Source organism: Bos mutus, chromosome 13 (assembly GCF_027580195.1).
Source record: "Bos mutus isolate GX-2022 chromosome 13, NWIPB_WYAK_1.1, whole genome shotgun sequence".
In the NCBI taxonomy this organism is placed as follows: domain Eukaryota; kingdom Metazoa; phylum Chordata; class Mammalia; order Artiodactyla; family Bovidae; genus Bos; species Bos mutus.
Window position 1 is genome coordinate 79,939,481 of NC_091629.1, and position 19,529 is coordinate 79,959,009.

At 44.1% G+C, this 19,529-nt stretch overlaps 1 protein-coding gene across 6 annotated transcripts in view; it reads right to left on the bottom strand.

Annotated features, from left to right (window-relative positions):
- The window catches only part of PLCB4 (phospholipase C beta 4), a 483,912-nt gene extending 465,039 nt beyond the window's left edge, over window positions 1–18,873 (bottom strand). For 2 of the 6 annotated variants that reach the window (XM_070381997.1, XM_070381991.1), the window contains exon 1: window positions 18,577–18,873. The gene's annotated coding sequence lies outside the window, so the exon portion shown is untranslated. Of the gene's footprint in view, window positions 1–18,341; window positions 18,481–18,576 lie in introns of those variants that run through there. The other 4 variants (XM_070381995.1, XM_070381996.1, XM_070382000.1 and 1 more) reach the window with 3 other exon arrangements.
- Between the last annotated feature and the right edge of the window lie 656 nt (window positions 18,874–19,529).

The following is a 19,529-nucleotide window of genomic DNA, read 5'->3' on the forward strand; positions in this document are numbered from 1 at the left end:
GCCTTCCCCTCTCTGACAAAGCTGGGAGAGCCTTATATGGAGGGGATGAAGAAGGAAAATGAAGTTGTGTGTGTGTGTGTGTGTGTGTGTGTATGATGACACACCTTAACTCCTATAACACAAGGTGTTTAGAAAATCTTTAAAGTAGATGAAAAAAGAGCACTACAATCCTATAAAAATGTCAATAACTACTAGTAAAAACAGCATGCTGCTGCTGCTGCTATGTCGCTTCAGTCGTGTCTGACTCTGTGCGACCCCATAGATGGCAGCCCACCAGGTTTCGCCGTCCCTGGGATTCTCCAGGCAAGAACACTGGAGTGGGTTGCCATTTCCTTCTCCAAAAAAACAGCATAAAAGTTAGAAATGGTTTCTACTGGGATTGGGGTGGGGTAACAGGAGTGTAGACTGGACAAGGGAGTATAGTTTTACTAAAGCCTTTTAGTATCAGAATATTTCAGACTTGCATGCAAATACTAGATAAAAGTCAGGTATACATTATAACATCAAAATATATAACGGTCAGTTCAGTCGTTCAGTTATGTCCAACTCTTTGCGACCCTATGGACTGCAGCATGCCAGGCCTCTCTGTCCATCACCACCTCCTGGAGCTTGTTCAAACTCAGGTCAATCGAGTTGGTGATGCCATCCAACCATCTCATCCTCTGTCATCCCCATGTTCTCCTGCCTTCAATCTTTCCCAGCATCAGGGTCTTTTCCACTGAATCAGTTCTTCACATCAGGTGGCCAAAGTATTGGAGTTTCAACTTCAGCACCAGTTCTTCCAATGAATATTCAGGACTGATCTCCTTTAGGATGGACTGGTTAGATCTCCTTGCAGTCCAAGGGACTCACAAGAGTCCTCTCCAACACCACAGTTCAAAAGCATCAATTCTTTGGCGCTCAGCTTTCTTTACACTCCAACTCTCATATCCATATATGACGACTCGAAAAAACCACAGCTTTAACTAGACAGATCTTTGTTGGCAAAGTAATGTCTCTGCTTTTCAATATGCTGTCTAGGTTGGTCATACCTTTTCTTCCAAGAAACAAGAATCTTTTCATTTCATGGCTGCAGTCACCATCTGCAGTGATTTTGAAGCCCAGAAAAATAAAGTCTGTCACTGTTTCCATTGTTTCCCCATCTATTTTCCATGAATTGATGGGACCAGATGCCATGATCTTAGTTTTTTGAATGTCGAGCTTTAAGCCAACTTTTTCACTCTCCTCTTTCACTTTCATCAAGAGGCTCTTTAGTTCTTCTTTGCTTTCTGCCATAAGTGTAGAATCATCTGCATATCTGAGGTTTTGATATTTCTCCTGGCAATTTTGATTTCAGCTTGTGCTTCATCCAGCCTGGAATTTCACACGATATACTCTGCATATAAGTTAAATAAGCAGGGTGACAATATACAGCCTTGAAGTACTCCTTGCCCGTTTTGGAACCAGCCTGTTGTTCCATGTCTAGTTTTAACTGTTGTTTCTTGACCTGCATATAGATTTTTCAGGAGGCAGGTCAGGTGGTCTGGTATTCCCATCTCTTGAAGAATTTTCCCCAGTTTGTTGTGATCCACACAGTCAAGGGCTTTGGCATAGTCAATAAAGATTCTTCTTTTTCGATCATCCAACAGATGTTGGCAATTTGATCTCTGGTTCCTCTGCCTTTTCTAAATCCAGCTTGAATATCTGGAAGTTCGTGGTTCACGTACTGTTGAAGCCTCAGTTGGAGAATTTTGAGCATTACTTTGCTAGCATGTGAGATGAGTGCAATTGTGTGGTAGTTTGAACATTCTTTGGCATAGCCTTTCTTCGGGATTGAAATGAAGACTGACCTTTTACAGTCCTGTGGCCACTGCTGAGTTTTCCAAATTTGCTGGCATACTGAGTACAGCACTTTCACAGCATCATCTGTTAGGATTTGAAATAGCTCAAGTGGAATTCCATCACCTCCACTAGCTTTGTTCATAGTGATGCTTCCTAAGGCCCACTTGACTTCACCTTCCAGGATGTCTGGCTCTAGGCAAGTGATCACACCATCATGGTTATCTGGGTCATGAAGATCTTTTTTGAATAGTTCTTTTGTGTATTCTTGTCACCTCTTCTTAATATCTTCTGCTTCTATTAGGTCCATACCATTTCTGTCCTTTACTGTGTCCATTTTTGCACGAAATGTTCCCTTGGTATCACTAATTGGTATAAATATATTTCAATTTTAAGCTTTTTAAGAGTGCTGGGAGAGGTTTGGTTTGGGGAAAAAGTAGAACATTTTCAGAGGTTTTAAAAATACATTTACTGCTCTGATTGAGGAGTGGGTTCCTTCTGCTTGTCACTCTTGATGTAAAACCTGTTGGTCTGTTGCGTTTACAAATTCAAGCTGAGAAAATAAAAACTAACATGTGACAGAATGGTACAGCAGAATTTGGTTCAAGCAGAGTCACTAACTTTCAGGGTAGGTATTAATACCCAAATCATCTGAGCTTTTAAATTTCTTTCTTTTCCTCTGGTAGCTGCACAAGAAATTTCTGGTGTGTTTCTTGTGACAGATAAGAGAGGAACTTTACCCAGTTACTTTGAAATTGTTTCAAAGGGAATGAAAAATGGACAGAATGAGGCCAGACTTAAGGTTCTCGGAGGGCCTCACAGGTCCAAAAAGACTCTAAATAAAAGGAAATACTATCTGTACTTCCAAACAGCTACTGTGAAAATTTCTCCCAGCAGCTGCAATCGCTAAACTACCATCCTTCTAAGTGTTGTTCTTCATGTAAATTTGAATAATCATATATCTAATGATTAACATTGGAGAAGGAAATGGCAACTCACTCCAGCACTCTTGCATGGAAAATTCCATGGATGGGGGAGCCTGATAGGCTACAGTCCATGGGGTCGCAAAGAGTTGGACACAACTGAGCAACTTCACTTTCTTTATTTCTATAGTTCCTTTTGGAGAAGGAAGTGGCAGCCCACTCCAGTGTTCTTCCCTGGAGAATGCCATGGACAGAGGGGCCTGGTGGGCTGTGGTCTATGGGGTTGCAGAGAGTCGGACACGACTGGGCAACTAACACACAGACACAATGATTAACATGCTTAGCCAGCACTTTTCAACGCAAAGGAAGACAGATTTGCTAAATCATAAAAGATGTCAATTGTGGAGAAGAAACCTCACAAATACTACTGACACCACCGGCTTGGGGAGTGGGGGTGACTCTCCTCCTCAGGAAGGGGAAAGTGTCCAAGTCACGCTCTGGTCAGACCCCAGCTGCAGTCCTGGGGCCTTGTGGCAGTGCAGTGCTTAAGACTCTGTCCTGCCAGTGCAGGGGGTGCAGGCGTGACCCCTGATCGGGGAACTCACATCCCGTATGCCACACAGTGCCGCCAAATTTCTTTTTAAAATACAGAAAAAAACAAACAAAAAAACCCCCAATGTCCTGAATAAAAAGTTCCCTCCTGATTTGGGAACTTTGGAAGACGCTCTCCTAAAAACAAGATTCAGCAGGATATTTTCCTTCAATTAAGTAATGCTCTCTGGCTTTCTCTCTTTGGCACTAATACCTTCACAGGTCATTTGGATAATAAAGTGCTACAATAAATACAAAGCATTTAAAATTACCAAGAGTCCCACTTTATAAAAATAATTTGATTAAATAAATGTTTTTTTTTCCTCAAAATTTCCAGCGAAGTTTGAAATAAGGAAACTTTTCTGATTCATGGTCTAACACACTATAAGCATAACTTGAACCAACTATAAAATGAACATAAAATGAACAAACTATAGTTTATACCCATCAGGAGTAAGTGATAAACTATCTTCAGTGAAATGTCTCCTCTGGTTCTAGTATACCAAGAAATTAAAATATCCAAATCTGTTAGCAGAAATCACGGATGTAGACTTTTCAAGTCACTGATCATCTTTCCAAATGAATTGTTGTCCTATTTCTCAGCAACCAGTGTAAACAATAATGGAATGTGCTTACCTTCTGTAATAAGTCTGCAGAAAACTTCAATTTATTAAATGTGGCACCTCTTCTGCTTATTCATCAGATGGCTTTCCTAACCCTGTCCAATCTGCAGACTTTGCAATAATAGCATTTTGTTATTCATTCACTGAAGAGTCTCTGATTTAGTTTCTAATACACAAGATTCTTCCCTTCCTCAAGAAAGTCTTGCTGTGGCTAAAATGTGCAAACCATTCAACGGGAGGACTGAGGACGGGGCCCTGGACCTAGAGCTGAAATCAGGGAACGCTTTGCAGAGGAGATGGCAACCTTGCGAGGTGTGTAAAGGCCTGTAGAATTCACCAGTTGAAGGAACGGGTTTAACTGTAATGTGAGCACAAACGGCCAAAGACTTCACGTTCTTAGGATCTTCATCTAGCTCAGTACTATTGACCCAAATAAAAGTCTTAAATTTCACTGCAGAGGTTTAGCTATGGATGGCTTGTGTTTGGCAAATTAGGGAAATAAAGTTAGGTCCTGAAAGCAACAGAATACTGTTAAAGCATTTTAGAAGTAATCCTATAATAAGATTTACTGTGTGCGAATGACTTTAGCGGAGTACAGAGAGTGGAGTAAAGGGGCAAAAATGTAAACTTATAAAGTAGCTATTTATTTGTCTCTCTTCCAGTGAACTGCAAACCCTGGAGGGCAGGAGCTGCAACTCATGCACTGTTACAGTGCGTGCGTGCATGCTAAGTTGCTTCAGTGGTGACCGACTCTATGCGACCCTATGGACTGTAGCCCACCAGACTCCTCTGTGAATGGGGATTCTCCAGGCAAGAACACTGGAGTGGGCTGCCATGCCCTCCTCCAGATGCTGTAACAGTATGTGATACTCATTCAATAGCTAATAGAAAACATGAAAGATTGAATGAATAAGAGAGAGGGCAATAGGGAACCTGATTAAAGGGTTATGGGAACAACTAGGCATGAACACTCAGGATATAAACTTAGGCAGTGTCGATAGGAATGGAGAGTGGGCAGAAATGATCATCTCAAATGACTGGCGCCTGCTGGTCTCACAAAGATTCAGGACTTGAGATGAGGTGTAAGTCTGGAGTGAAGTTGAGGACTTCTGTTTGGGGCACACTGATGTGAAAGCAGCCACAAGACTTCAACGTCAAGATCTCCAGCAGACAATGGGATATAAGTGGAGTTCAGACAAGAAGTCAGGGATATGGGAGTCATTAGTGAATAACTCGGAGAAGGCAATGGCACCCCACTCCAGTACTCTTGCCTGGAAAATCCCATGGACGGAGGAGCCTGTTAGGCTGCAGTCCATGGGGTCGCTAAGAGTTGGACACAACTGAGCGACTTCCCTTTCACTTTTCACTTTCACGCATTGGAGAAGGACACGGCAACCCACTCCAGTGTTCTTGCCTGGAGTATCCCAGGGACGGGGGAGCCTGGTGGGCTGCCGTCTATGGGGTCGCACAGAGTCGGACACGACTGAAGTGACTTAACATAGCATAGCATAGTGAATAACTGGTTGTAAAAAAGAAAAAGTAAAAGTGGATGAGTTATCGCATACAGAAAGAGTCTGTACAGTGATAAGAGTTGAGAGCAATGCAGAGAGCTCCAGAGAAGACCATTTTAAGGGCAGGGGATGGTTGGAGAGATGATCAAGAAGACCTGCCTCTAATACATGGCCAAGCAAGGCCTGGAAATCGGGACTTGAGGAGTCTACAGGGTAAAGCAAAGAGAAACTCATCTAGTGCAGCTTCTCCAGAGAGAAGGGATGTGCCTTCCGCAGAGTCACCAAGCGGGGAATTTGCAAACCAGCAGCTGCTGAAAGCTACTGACTTGGTTTCTCACACCATCACACATGGAGGGAAGCAGAAGTGAACCTGACATTCCTTCTAGCACTCGGATTTTACGATTCTAATCAATTCACTGCTTGTTCATTGAGGACAAATACACAAACTAACACAGCCCAGAGCCATCTTCACCTTTTCAAACAACAGTTCCAAGAAAACGAGGGAACAAATGAGCCTGAAGTCTCAGAGTCTTACAGCCACGCTGAACAAATGGGAAAATACAGCTTGTTCGTTGCTCCTCGGTGATGCTAATGATTCAGTTAAATTGACTTCTTTGAAGGAAAATTACTGTTAATAACCTTAATTTCCTTCTTGTCTTTTTCCCCAGGTACCTGACATTTTTAGATAAAATATTTTCATAAAATATTAAAAGCAAAGGAATTACATCTTAGGTATCCAACTCCATGGTATTTGTGGACTTCATGAATCCCTTCTGTGTCTCCTGCCTATAGCCTACACTTTTCAGACACTTTTCAGATAAACACATAAAGTTTCCCATTGTGCTCATTTCCCAAGAAACACAAGCCATTCCAAATGAACTTTAAAAAAAAAAAAATGCTATTTTTAACTGTTACTCTAAGGCCCACCGTGCATCTTAGTGGTATCTGCCATGTGACGTTTCAGAACATTCCTGACTTCTATTTAAATCTAGTCATTGTGGCTGGTTTTCTTTTCTTTGGCCACAAAGCCAGACCACGGGCCTTCCAACCTGGCGGAACCTCCAGATGAGCAGGTGTGTAGAAGGCGCAGTCTGCCTGCCCAGACCACTGGCCTTCCTTGTCACCCGTCTCTCCCCTCTTGCCCTTTGGGGTCCATCTGCACCAGCCAGCCGGCTGATGGAAGGCTCCAGCCGGAGGTCCGAGGGCAGGAGGAGAGTGATGCAGGCATTTATTCCCCCGCCTTCTCCCTGCAGGGACATGACAGGTCCTCTACCGCAGGACGCAGCTTCTGGAGAACAGTCCCTCTTGCCCTTCACTTGGAGCAGGCAAGCTCCCCACAGTGCTAAGTCCCTCTGTGGCTCTCACTCTGGTGTGGCTGTGTTCCCTACACCTGCCCACACCTTCTAAAGGCATGGGCCTTCCATACCCTTACGAAGCCTTCCTCAAAGGACCCAGTCCACACGTTCCATCTGTTCCCCAGCAGGCCCCGATGACACAAGGTTAAAGAGGGGCCAGGAGGGGCCCTCCACTGTGACTGCCACAGGTACTATTAAAGGAAACCGTCTGTGAACTTAAAATGCTGTAACGTTTCCAGAAGCAAAATCTAGTACAGATTTTCCTGAACACCCAAGGTTTTAATGCCAAGGAAATATAATTGAATCCTACCATGTTTCTACAATTCATTGCATGCTATAAAAATAAACACGCAGAAAGCATGCAATCAGAATCCCAATGTCATTGCCAACCTCACCAGAATTTTTCTTAAAAATGGGTATCTGGAGAAACAGACAAAAAAAAAAAAACCAATAATTTCATTTCCTGCTATTTATCTACATCAAGATGTACTTACCCTGATAATATGATACTTGAGGATGATGCCAATCTTTTAAGGGATGTCATAAAATTCTAAATATCAACAGATAATTCACTTCATAGCATTGAAAACAACTATAATTACTGAAGTTAAAACTTCTCAAAAAACTTGAGAATCAGTGACCTAGATTTTCTGTATTTTTCCCAATCTCTCTCTAAATAAAAATGCAGTGTAGCTTTTAACTTATATGGTCCTCTGTCTATATATTATTTCCAAATACCATGGAAATTAAGTTCAGGTATCTATTAAATAATAAAACTCAATAAAATAATTTATCTCTGAATCTTGTAATTCTAGAATTAGAAAGTAGAAGGTAAAAAATATTCTTAAATAATTAAGTATTTGAAAGTCTAAAGATATAAATACACCTGGATAGAATTTTTAGCAATGAAACTAATTCCATTTTCCCAAGTCAATGTCAATCTTTGCTGGCTGTGCAGTATCTCACTTTTTTGACTGTACATTCAAGGGTGTTTATGATAGGTCCTGGGTCTGAAGAATCTAAAGTTTTACAGCCAATCAAATTGATCAGAACATAGATTTTCAACTCAGATTCTACGCAAGCTTTCTCTTTACTAACAAGTTTTTAAATTGGCTGCTTGTTGCTGTCGTTTAGTCACTAAACAGGCAAGAATACTGTAGTGAATTGCCATTTCCTTCTCCAGAGGATATTCCCAACCCAGGAATTGAACCCATGTCTCCTGTACTGAAGGCAGATTCTTTACCGCTGAGCCACCAATTGTTGAAGTCCCTAAATCGTATCTGACTCTTTTGTGATCCCATGGACTGTAGCCCACTGGGCTTCTCTGTCCAAGGATTTCCTAGGCAAGAATGCTGGAATAGACTGCCATTTCCCTTCTCGAGGGGACCTTCTTGATCCAGGGATTAAACCTGCATCTCCTGCACTGGAAGACAGATACTGCACCAGTGAGCCACCAGAGAAGTCCTTAAATTGACCTATAAATTGGTAAATTCTTTTCTGATTATTATATTTTCAACAAGTTTAAGGACATAGACTACTTCTAAAGTCCTTTCCTGGTATACTGTATATAACTGAGGTCTACTGAACTACTAAAGCAATGAAATGATATTGCTTTAGTTAGAGACCATAGTCATAATGTGAGGGCACACAAGATAGAAATTCCATGGGGACCTTCCTTGAAGGCAATGCAACAGTGCACTCTCAAAATGTAAACATGCATACCCTTTGGGCCAAATACTTAGTGACTCAACAGCAACAACCGACAAGAAATTCTAGCACACATGCATGAAGACACAGGCACAAAGATCTTCACTTTTTCAGTTTGCAACAGTGAGAACAGGAGAATGGTTAAATAAAACATGGTACTTCATAGTTCATTGATGGTACTACCAGAGTTTACGTAATGTTAGAAAGAAAAAATAAAACTAGTATACTGATATGAAACGATCACCACAATGAACACTTAAGTGGCAAGTAAGCAAGTTGTAGAAAAACTTACACATCATGATCCAGTTTAAAAGCATGTGTATGTACTTATATGGAGAAGGCAATGGCACCTCACTCCAGTACTCTTGCCTGGAAAATCCCATGGACGGAGGAGCCTGGAAGGCTGCAGTCCATGGGGTCGCTGAGGGTCGGGGACACGACTGAGAGACTTCACTTTCACTTTTCACTTTCATGCATTAGAGAAGGAAATAGCAACCCACTCCAGTGTTCTTGCCTGGAGAATCCCAGGACGGGGAGCCTGGTGGGCTGCCGTCTATGGGATCGCACAGAGTCGGACACGACTGAAGTGACTTAGCAGTAGCAGTATATACTTATATATGCACATATATATATATATGCACAGAAAAAGGAGAGGAGAGAGATGCTCTAAGCTGCTGCCGATAGTTATATCTGGGTTATGTGTATAGGTGGGAGAGGGTATTTTATATTTTGTTTCTGCATTTCCTTTCTGCAATATCACTTCAATTGGAACATGTTAATGTATCACATCCATCATTTTAAAAGCCAATGAAAACCAAAAATTAACAGAAATTCTAAGAGGGGCTTTAGTGATTGATCCAGTGATGGCGCATTAGCAGATGTCCTAGTTCAAAGAACTTCCTTCTCATCTGATCCAATGGAATTCCTCCTTTAAGACCCAAAAGGAAGATGAGAGCTATTACGTAGATTGCATGTTGAAATTCTGTGACGTGCAGAAACAGGTCTTCATTTTGCGCATCCAGGACAAACCCAACACCACCCAGCAGCTGCTGCTGCTGCCAAGTCACTTCAGTCATGTCTGACTCTGTGCGACCCCATAGACAGCAGCCCACCAGGCTCCCCTGTCCCTGGGATTCTCCAGGCAAGAACACTGGAGTGGGTTGCCATTTCCTTCTCCAATGCATGAAAGTGAAAAGTGAAAGTGAAGTCGCTCAGTCGTGTCTGACTCTTCGAGACCCCATGGACTGCAGCCCACCAGGCTCCTCCGTCCATGGGATTTTCCAGGCAAGAGTACTGGAGTGGGGTGCCATTGCAGGCAGACACATTTGTGACTGGTTAGAGTTCAGATCAGTGATGCAGGCAAGAGACCTCCATGTCCCCATGGATGAAGTCCCCACTTCTACACTAAATGGTTCTTATTTTCAAGGAGTCCCATGAAGTAGGAGAGAAAGCCATGTCCTGCCTCCCACAACCCTGAAGACTTGCAAACATCTTAGAAAAATGAGCAAGGGGAAAAACACGGAAGAAATTCAGAATCCAAAACGAATGTCCACTAGAAATAAATGGCTATAACCACCTTTGTAAGAAATTCAATCACGGGGAAAAAGCACAAATAAAGAAGGAACCATGCTCACTTAATAAAGACTCTAGTTCACAGGGCTGACAAAAGGCTGGAAGCGGGAGCTCAGACAGCCATTTTGCCTTTTTGCATTTCTTTTTCTTGGGGATGGTCTTGATCACCGCCTCCTGTACACTGTCACAAACCTCCATCCACAGTTCTTCAGGCACTCTATCAGATCTAATCCCTTGAATCTATTTTTCACTTCCCCTGTATAATTGTAAGGGATTTGATTTAGGTCATACCTGAATGGCTTCCCTGGTGGCTCAGACGGTAAAGCGTCTGTCTACAACGTGGGAGACCAGGGTTTGATCCCTGGGTTGGGAAGATCCCCTGGACAAGGAAATGGCAATCCACTCCAGTACTATTGCCTGGAAAATCCCATGGACAGAGGAGCCTGGTAGGCTACAGTCCATGGGGTCACAAAGAATCGGACATGACCAAGCGATTTCACTTTCATTTTCACTTTTATACCTGAATGGTCTAGTGGTTTTCCCTGGATCATATGGTGGTTTAATTTCTAGTTTTGTTTGGCCACCCCACAAGCTGACATGTTCATTTTTACTTTAATTATTTCTAAAGGTTTTGTAATTATATTTCGAGCTTAAAAGAAATCTGGATTTCATGCTTCCCCTGAAAACAGAGAGGTGCTGGCAACCATGAGCCCCATACCTGCCTGGCAGAAATCAGCTCTGCCAGGGCAGAGCTCCTGACACACGTGCACCCCACCACCACCGTCTAAGAGCGTAAGCTTACCCCGGGCAGCCCCGTGATGCTCACCTGGCCCTCAGAGGAATCAGAGTGGGTCATATCTGCTTGAGACCTGAGGAACCTGACCCAGGAAAAGCCGGTCCTTCAGAAAACTAAATTAACTTTTAGGCTACCCTACAGCAGCATTTGGTAACATCCCTCTCAGATTTCCAGCCCATATATCAACTTCCTATTTCAATTCCACGGTCACAGTCACAGCAGGGTTGCCAGAAGCTTCTCTGTCATACCTCAACCTGGTCCAGTAAAATAGTGTTCACAAAATTTGTTATTGTAGCAAACCTTTCAGCCACATGTATTTGCATGGCAGGTAACACAGCACAGCAGTTAGAAGTTTGAGTTCTGGTGTCAGTCTGCCTGGGTTTGACTTCCCATCTCTAACTTCCTGAAGTGAATAACTCTCAGCTTCACTTTCCCCACATGTAAAACAGATACTTTTAGGAGCTTCCATAAAAAGCTGTGGGGAGGGTTAAATTAAGTGGCATTTTGGGGACTTCCCTGTCGATCCAGCAATCAACACTTCGCCTTCTAATGCAGGGCATGCGGGCTTGATCCCTGGTTAGGAGCTAAGTAAGAGTGCACCTGCCTGGCAGCCAAAAGGCCAAGAAAACAAAACAGAAACAATATTGTAACAAATTCAATAAAGAATTTTATTTTTTTTTAAGCGGCACATTTTTAATGTTCAGTCAACATCTGTGGTTTTGTTACTGTTGCCATCAGTGTTCCTGACTCTGAAGCCCATGGGGAAGCAGAAGTCACACAGTCCCCCTAAAACCCCACAGATCTCCAGATTATCGTGGTGGATGCCTCACTCCTCCCAGGCCTCACTGGCTTCATAGTCTTTCTTCAAAGCCTGGCTGGGAGATGCAGATGCCCTGGGGGTCGCGTCCTGCTCACAGAGTTCTATTTCAAAGCCCACAGGTCACAGAACGTCAAGGAGGTTAGGGCTGAGTTACTGTGAGGCCCCTCTGTCCAACTGCAGTGGCGGGATTAGGTAGACCCAGAGGAAGACTTGGCATTCACACAGTGGCCCTAAAAGGTGACCCGAACTTCCTCACTAGCAGACGGGGCAGGACGAGTGTCCCTTACCAGAAGTTTTATACTGAACTAGCACAGCCTGCTTTGCATGGATAAGTCACTGGCATTTGCCTCAGGGGAGGAGGAGAATGCAGGAGTGAGGAGGAATACTAGCAGTGTTAACAGAAAAAGCACCAAGAGCAGTTGCAGCAAAAGGAGCAGTAACACAACACCCAACATCATCCAAGCTGCACAGCCACGTATTTTTGCCCTATAAGCGATTCTCCTCATTTACAGACGTGGCCACGGAGGCTCAGCGTGAACGCTAAGTGTCACAGAGTTCACACATGTCATACATAGTCTGGATCTGAGCGCAGGTCCACCTGATTCCAACACTTCAAAGTCACAGAAACTTCACACTGTTGAAACTAAATGAAGTACAAAGGAAAACAATTACATGTAAGTATATTTATCAAAGGGCTTCCCAGGTGGTGCTAGTGCTAAAGAACTTGCCTGCCAATGCAGGAGACATAAAAGATGCGGGTTCAATCCCTGGGTGGGGAAGATTCCCTGGAGGAGGGCATGGCAACACACTCCAGTATTCTTGTCTGGAGAATCCCATGGACACAGGAGCCTGGAGGGCTACAGTCCATGGGGTCTCAAGGAGTTGGACATGACTGAAGTGACTTAGCACACACATACTTATCAAAAAATATTTTAAAGGCTCACATAGTATGTGCTTCCTTTTCAATCCATTAAATGCCAAGACTCATCGAAGGCTCCAATAGCTGCCTTAACTGCCAACTGGAAGAAAGTGAAAATAAAGATGTATTTGCAAGCTCATCCACCACAGGGTGTCCTGCAGTGAAGAGCTCCAGTCCTGGGAGAGACAGCAAGATGCCAAGTGTGACTCCACCGGCCTGTGACCTGCTCTCTCCAGACGAGCTGCTCACAATTAAGTTTCCTGAGTGACTGTCTTCCTCCTGTTTTGAGCAAATGGCTACTTCGTTCACATCAGGGAGCCGACAACCTCCTCTAATTGTTCAGGAGAAGAACCTTTAAGAAGGGCAATGTATCATAAAGCAGTGATCTGCATGCCCCCAGGGTGGCTCGGTGGCCAGAGGTGAAATTTCAAAGGATCCAGGCCCTGAAGGAGACTCAAGGGGATAAGATAACACTATCTTACAGTCACATGGTACACAACCTTCTCAGGTTTTCCAGGCAGTAGGCAAAGGGGTGTGCAGAGAAAATCATCTTCTGATTGATGTCCCTTTCATCTACTTTGATTCCAAAAAGAAAAGGAAAGAAAAAGTAGATGGGAGTTCACACAGAGAAAATAAAACCTCTACTGGCCCTTCATCCTCTGGAATATAAGAATCTCCCAGCTGATACATAAAAAGTCTCAAGACTGCTTTCATCCACTCTGTGAACTTGATTTACACCTTCAGCATCAGAAAAGTATCCAAAGAGATGAGCTTCTAACCAGAGTTTTGGAAAGTGGGATTTAGGGGGGTGGGCAGGGGGAGAGGGACGTCGTTGTTCAACTGATCAAAATGGGGTGATTTTTACAAACAGGCTTCAAACTCCTCACTCATCTACTTAGTGATGCATTTTCACCCAGCTCACCTTCTCCTTGGGGTGAAGTAAACCCATTTACATATCTGAAGAGCTACAGAAGCCCAGCCTCTGAATGTGCCAAAACCTGTATCATTCTAAGTGTCAACTCAAATTGGCACTTGCCAAGAGTATTGCCAACTGAACAACAAAGGGATTTGCCATCTGCCTCTAGGGAGATTGACCCCTGTGCTGCTATAGCTACTGACATTCTACAGCCTCTGAGGAGTTCAGGGTGGAGTGAGGCACTCTGTGCTCCAGGGAATCTGTGGCATAGGTCTTTAGGATGGTCTTAAGAACAGATTTTATGATCTCAATCCTTGAATCTCCTCGTTTCTAGAGAATCACTAAATCCCTTCATGGTGACATCAGATCCTCATGACTAGCAAAAAAAACTTTTTATAAAATGAGTGCCTCATGGTATTGAACTCCCCCTTCACCAAAACCTTATATAATGACCTTCCCTCACTGCCACTTTGGAGCAGGCTCTCAGAGCATCTGAGGTGCTGCCTCCCGTCCTACGGTCGTCATTTTGCCCCAAATACAACTTAACTCGCAACTCTCAAGTTGTTCAATTTTTAGTTGACATAAGACGTGTTGACTTAAAAAACAATCAGAACCTAAAAGTTGAGAGTTCTTTTATACAGTGGTAATTTTTATTTATCCCTTCAAGCCAGGGATACAGCAGCATCTTAAGTGTTTTTGTCAATTCCTTGGAAGAAAAGCCATGACCAACATAGACAGCATATTAAAAAGCAGAGACATTACTTTGCCAACTAACGCCCATCTAGTTGAAGCTACAGTTTTTCCAGTAGTCATGTATGGATGTGAGAGTTGGACTATAAAGAAAGCTGAGCGCCGAAGAATTGATGCTTTTGAACTGTGGTGTTGGAGAAGACTCTTGAGAGTGCCTTGGACTGCAAGGAGATCCAACCAGTCCATCCTACAGGAAATCAGTCCAAATATTCATTGGAAGGACTGATGTTGAAGCTGAAACTCCAATACTTTGGCCACCTGATGTGAAGAACTGACTCATTGGAAAAGATCCTGATGCTGAGAAAGACTGAAGGCAGGAGGAGAAGGGGATGGCAGAGGATGAGATGATTGGGTGGCATCACCAACTCAATGGACATGAGTCTGAGTAAATTCCGGGAGTTGGTAAAGGACAGGAAGCCTGGCATGCTGCAATCCATGGGTTGTAAAGAGTCAAACAAGACTGAGCAACTGAACTGAGCTGAAAGAAAACCAGATATCTCAGGTTAAGGAATTTAGCAATTGTCTACTTCAGAAATAAGTCTGGGCTTACTGAAATCATTCCTTTCATATGCGTCTCGGCTTTCTGGGGCCAATATCCTGTATTTTCCACATCCTGAGTTCCTCAGGGCTCCCCTATTGGGAGTGACTGCAGCCTAATGGCTACTGATCACAGGGATTCTTCTTCCTGAGTGCCCTGGAAGCTGGAATCACTGAGGACTGTGGCATCCTTGTTTATTGATATGGCAGGAAATATTCCAATCCTCAGGCACAACTAGATAAGTAATATTACACCTTGAGGAAGTAGTTCTACTTTCAAGGCGAAGGTTTGATCAAAAGAGAAACTATGAAACAGAAAAATAAATATTAAGGAATGAAATATAATATAATAATAAAAATGTAATAATAATATAATATATATTATATAAATATAATATAATGAAATATAATATAATAAATATAATATAATCGCACACAGGGCGATTATAGTTCCTGAATAGTACAGAGAAATAGAAAAATGCAGCGTGGACAGTACTGAGAATTGGACAGTATCCTCACAGACAGTAAAGCCACGGAGACTTGACGATGAAGACAGGTATTGATTTTCTCATAGGTAGGTAAGTCTTTCTGACAGACACTAAAAAGGCCCACAAGTTCACATTATAAGGGGAAAAGCAACCATTTTAGAAACTTCAGTCTGGACATGAAATACCAACTGTGATCATTAAAGCATCTCCACTAGTCCTTGACCTCATTCTGCATATCAAACACACAAGTTCTTGGTTTTACAGGACTCACTGTGATAGACGACAGCTTATTAAAAACCTGTGCCCTTCGTGCTAATAAACATGTTGTTTCATCCGTACTTTACAACTGGTCAAAAACAAAGAAAATTGAGTCATGATCTGCTCAATAAGCTTAAATACTTGAGCTTCCTGTTAAAGACATTTGTGGAGAATATGCAAAATACATAACCTTTCTTTCCTGTGACTATATTACATAAGAACTGTGACCACAAAGATAAATTTTCTTCACAACATAAGGTTTTTAAAGCAAAAAACAACCTTGGCACCTAATTACTAATGTATATATATTTTTAAGTCCACGGATATAATTAATAGAATGAATGAATTTGATAATTTAAGCTTGCCAGCTACACCTGAAAGTTTGGGGAAGAAAATGCAGATGCTAAACCCAGAAACAGGCTTATTGATCACATCTTTTCACAAATTGGCATGCCATATGATGGGTTCAAGGAAAATATCAGTGCTAAAGCTCAATTTTACCTCAATTTTAACTTGCAAGGTGGGTTAGAGCTGAATATTAGTCAAGCCTCAGTCATTGTATCAATTCTTAATAAATCAAACCCCAAAGTGGATTTTGGTAGTATCCTAGGAAAATACCATATTCATTTGGATTGCCAAATGTAACTGTCCCACGTTGCTAAAATCAGCGGTACGCACTAATCTAAAGGTGTTGGATTTGCTCTTTAAGACAGACAAAACAGGAGGGCCGCGACACTGGCTAAATCCCCACTTGGGGGATGAAACATTTCAAAGAGGTGATACAGATTTAAAAATCCATTTCTGCAAAATCATTCTGGTAACCCTGAATATTTTTTAAACTTTCCTGTTTCACCATCTCATAAGGCAAAAACACAGCTTCTTAAGATTCCAGGGCACAGAAGTAGTTTAACATCAATCACATTGTTCAGGCACACCAATATAAAACTTGCAAAAGAGTATTTTAGAACAAAGCTCTCTGTGTGGGTGTGCATTTGCAAAATAAAGGTAGCATTATCCTGACACATATTCATGTATACCCAGTGATCAAATAGAGTCTTGGAAATTTTGTTTTGACAGTTACTTGTAGAATAGCATTTTCACTGATTAATTCAGAGCTAGGTAGTGATATCATCAAAGCTAAATCAAAACTAAGTTGGAATGGTTGAGTAATAATGCAATTAGAGGAAAACGTAATTCGTAATCAAATATGAGGTACCTTCACATATGTTACAATACATTTCATGCAAAGGGTTACCACTTACAGCAGCAAGTCTCACGTCCATAAAAATGCCAATTCAAAAACAAATGTTATTCTCTTTAAAAAGTGAATTTTTATGAAAACAGGTGTTCTCCCAAGATGGCATCATTTTTTAAACGTCAAAAGGAAGATGACATAATAGATTAAAACACTAGCTGAAAAATATGCAAGACTGTCCTATCAAAACACAACATTTTAGATTACATAACACGGATAAGGCAGATTAAATCACATGGCCCTGCCCAGATAAATTTTTGTTCTTCTACCTGATTTCAATAACTTAGGCCACTGAAGTTTAAAGCAAACAAAATATTCGGTTCTTGTTTCAAGCATATATTTTTGAATATATATGATTCTCGAAAAGAGTCTCGAAAAAACTAGATGGATAAAGTTAAGATTTTACACACACATACAGATAAAATATGACTTTTTATGAAGAACATGGTTCCTCAGACACTTTGTTAACTGCCCAGGTAAAGTCACCAGTTGCTTCTACTGGTCAGTTTATGAATCTGATTTCTCTTTAAAGGGGAAACTTTATCTCTGTATTAGATATTATACAGCTAAAGTCTGAATGACATTATTGCCAACGAAATAATTATTTAAATATAACTAAACAGAATTATTAGATTATCTCTATACACCCATAACTTAATTTACAGGCCACCTTGTATCACATTTTCAGTAAAAATCCATGGATCTTTCATGGATGTTTTGGCCAAAATTAAATTTCAAACATGTGCTTTAGAACAAGAAGTAGAATCACCTCAAAAGTTTTAGAGAAAAAGTCAGACATCTCTCAAACACATGCACATTTATGAAACTATAATGTGCATTTGCATTTTTCTCCAGAAAAGAAAAAATGACAGTTTTATGATTCTAGATAAAGTTGCACTGAAACACACCGGGAAACTGAAGGATTCAGTATTTTCATACTTCCGTAACAGAACTGCCTACAAAGTCCACAGGGAGAACAGTACTACGTAGGGTCTAATCAGTTAAGAAAAAGGCAACTTTAAAATTCTGAAGACACTTTTAGTCTCCATCTTTTGTATTATCTTAGGAAGCTGGAACACTGCCCCCAAGGAGTGCCGCCCTATCAGTGCTGTTTTAAGTGGAAATGGTCAGTCATACCTATTATTTCCCCAGAAGAGGTAAGGCAAGCCACACGCATACACATTTACATGCGTTGCACCGTGCCAACTATTTCCAACCGAAATAATCATATACACGTCGAGCCGAGCTATTTCCAGCCAGAAGCAGCGAATGTCTGGATAGAGTCTAAGGAAACCCAGCGGGCGATGACTGCAGAGGGAGGGGCGGCCGCGCGGACCCCCAGCTCTCGCGCGCGCCGGGCGGCCGGCACCGCACCGGCTCCGGGGCAGGGCATCTGGGTGCGCGCGCGCGCGTCCGGGACGCACCCGCCGGGAACAAACAAGCCCCGCGGGCCCAGGCGGGCGGGAGCATCCTCGGGCGGGACTCGGAAAGCCTTCTCCTACCTGTCACTTTGCCCGGAGCTGCTGCCGGAGATGCGGCCGCGGCCGCCGCCTGGAGACCCAGTGGGTGCGCGCGCGAGTGTGCGCGCGTGTGTGTGTGAGCTCCTGTGTGCGGTGCGGCTCACTAGCTGCTCCCCGCGTCACCAGCCCCTCCACCCCGGACCGCGCCGGCCGGCGAGCCCGCCCCTCGCCCGCCCCGCCCCCGCCCCTGCCCCTGCCTCCCCGGAGCGGTCCTCACCTCCATGAGGGGCCCGGGTCTCAGCGGGCGCCCCCGGCCAAGCCGCCGGGCCGTGCCGGCCTGCTGCGCCCGTCCGCCGGCTCGGCGCGCCCCGGCCCCGGGCCCCGCCGCCCCTAGCGGCCGGCCGCTTTCTCCTGGCTCAGCCCCCGAGTCTCCCTCTACGTCCTCGCCTCCCGGCTCCGGATCCCGAGCCGTCGCCTCGCAGCCCCAACCTGCCCGGGCTACGGAGCATGCCCAGTGCGGCGCGCCCGGCCGGCTGGGGGTGGGCAGGGGCCGGGCCGGCCGCGATCCCGCGGGGCAGGGAGGGGGCCGGCGGGCGCGGGGCGCCCTTGCGCTGGGGGCCTGGGGCCGGCCGGGTGGAGGGCTTCGCCCGGAAACGGTGGGTGGGGCGTCCGGGAAGCCGCCCCGCGGGGGACTCTGCGGGGTCTCCCCGGTCGCCCCCGGTGCTCCCGGCGCCGCCAGGCAGGCCTGGTGCCGGGTCGAGGGGCACCCAGGGTGGCGCCTCCCGAGCAGCACCTGTGAGGAGTGGGGGGCATCCTGGAGGGAGACGGGCCGTGAGCCCGGGCAGGGGGTAGGAGGTTAAAAGAGGGGAGAGGGATCAGATCCGGCGACAGCTAACGACCCACAGTTGTTGGCGGGGTAGGGGTGTTTGTTTGTTTATATTTTGTTTAAGAAACACCTCAGGAGCGTACAATGCTTCAGGCACTGTCCTAAACGCTTTTTATTCCTGGAATCCTTGAAACAATCTTCCAAAGCAAATACTCCTCTCTCTCCTTCCCACCCCGCCCCCTGCCCCGGAGTCTTAAACTGAGGCACCGAACGATAAAGTGGTTCCAAAAAGTCTTCCCCCAAGTGCAACCCAGGGACGCAACCGCCCCCGCCCCCGCCCCAGACGTCGGTCCCCGAGATGCTGGGGCGTAAGCTCGCCTCGGGCCCCAGGTGACTCCGAGTCA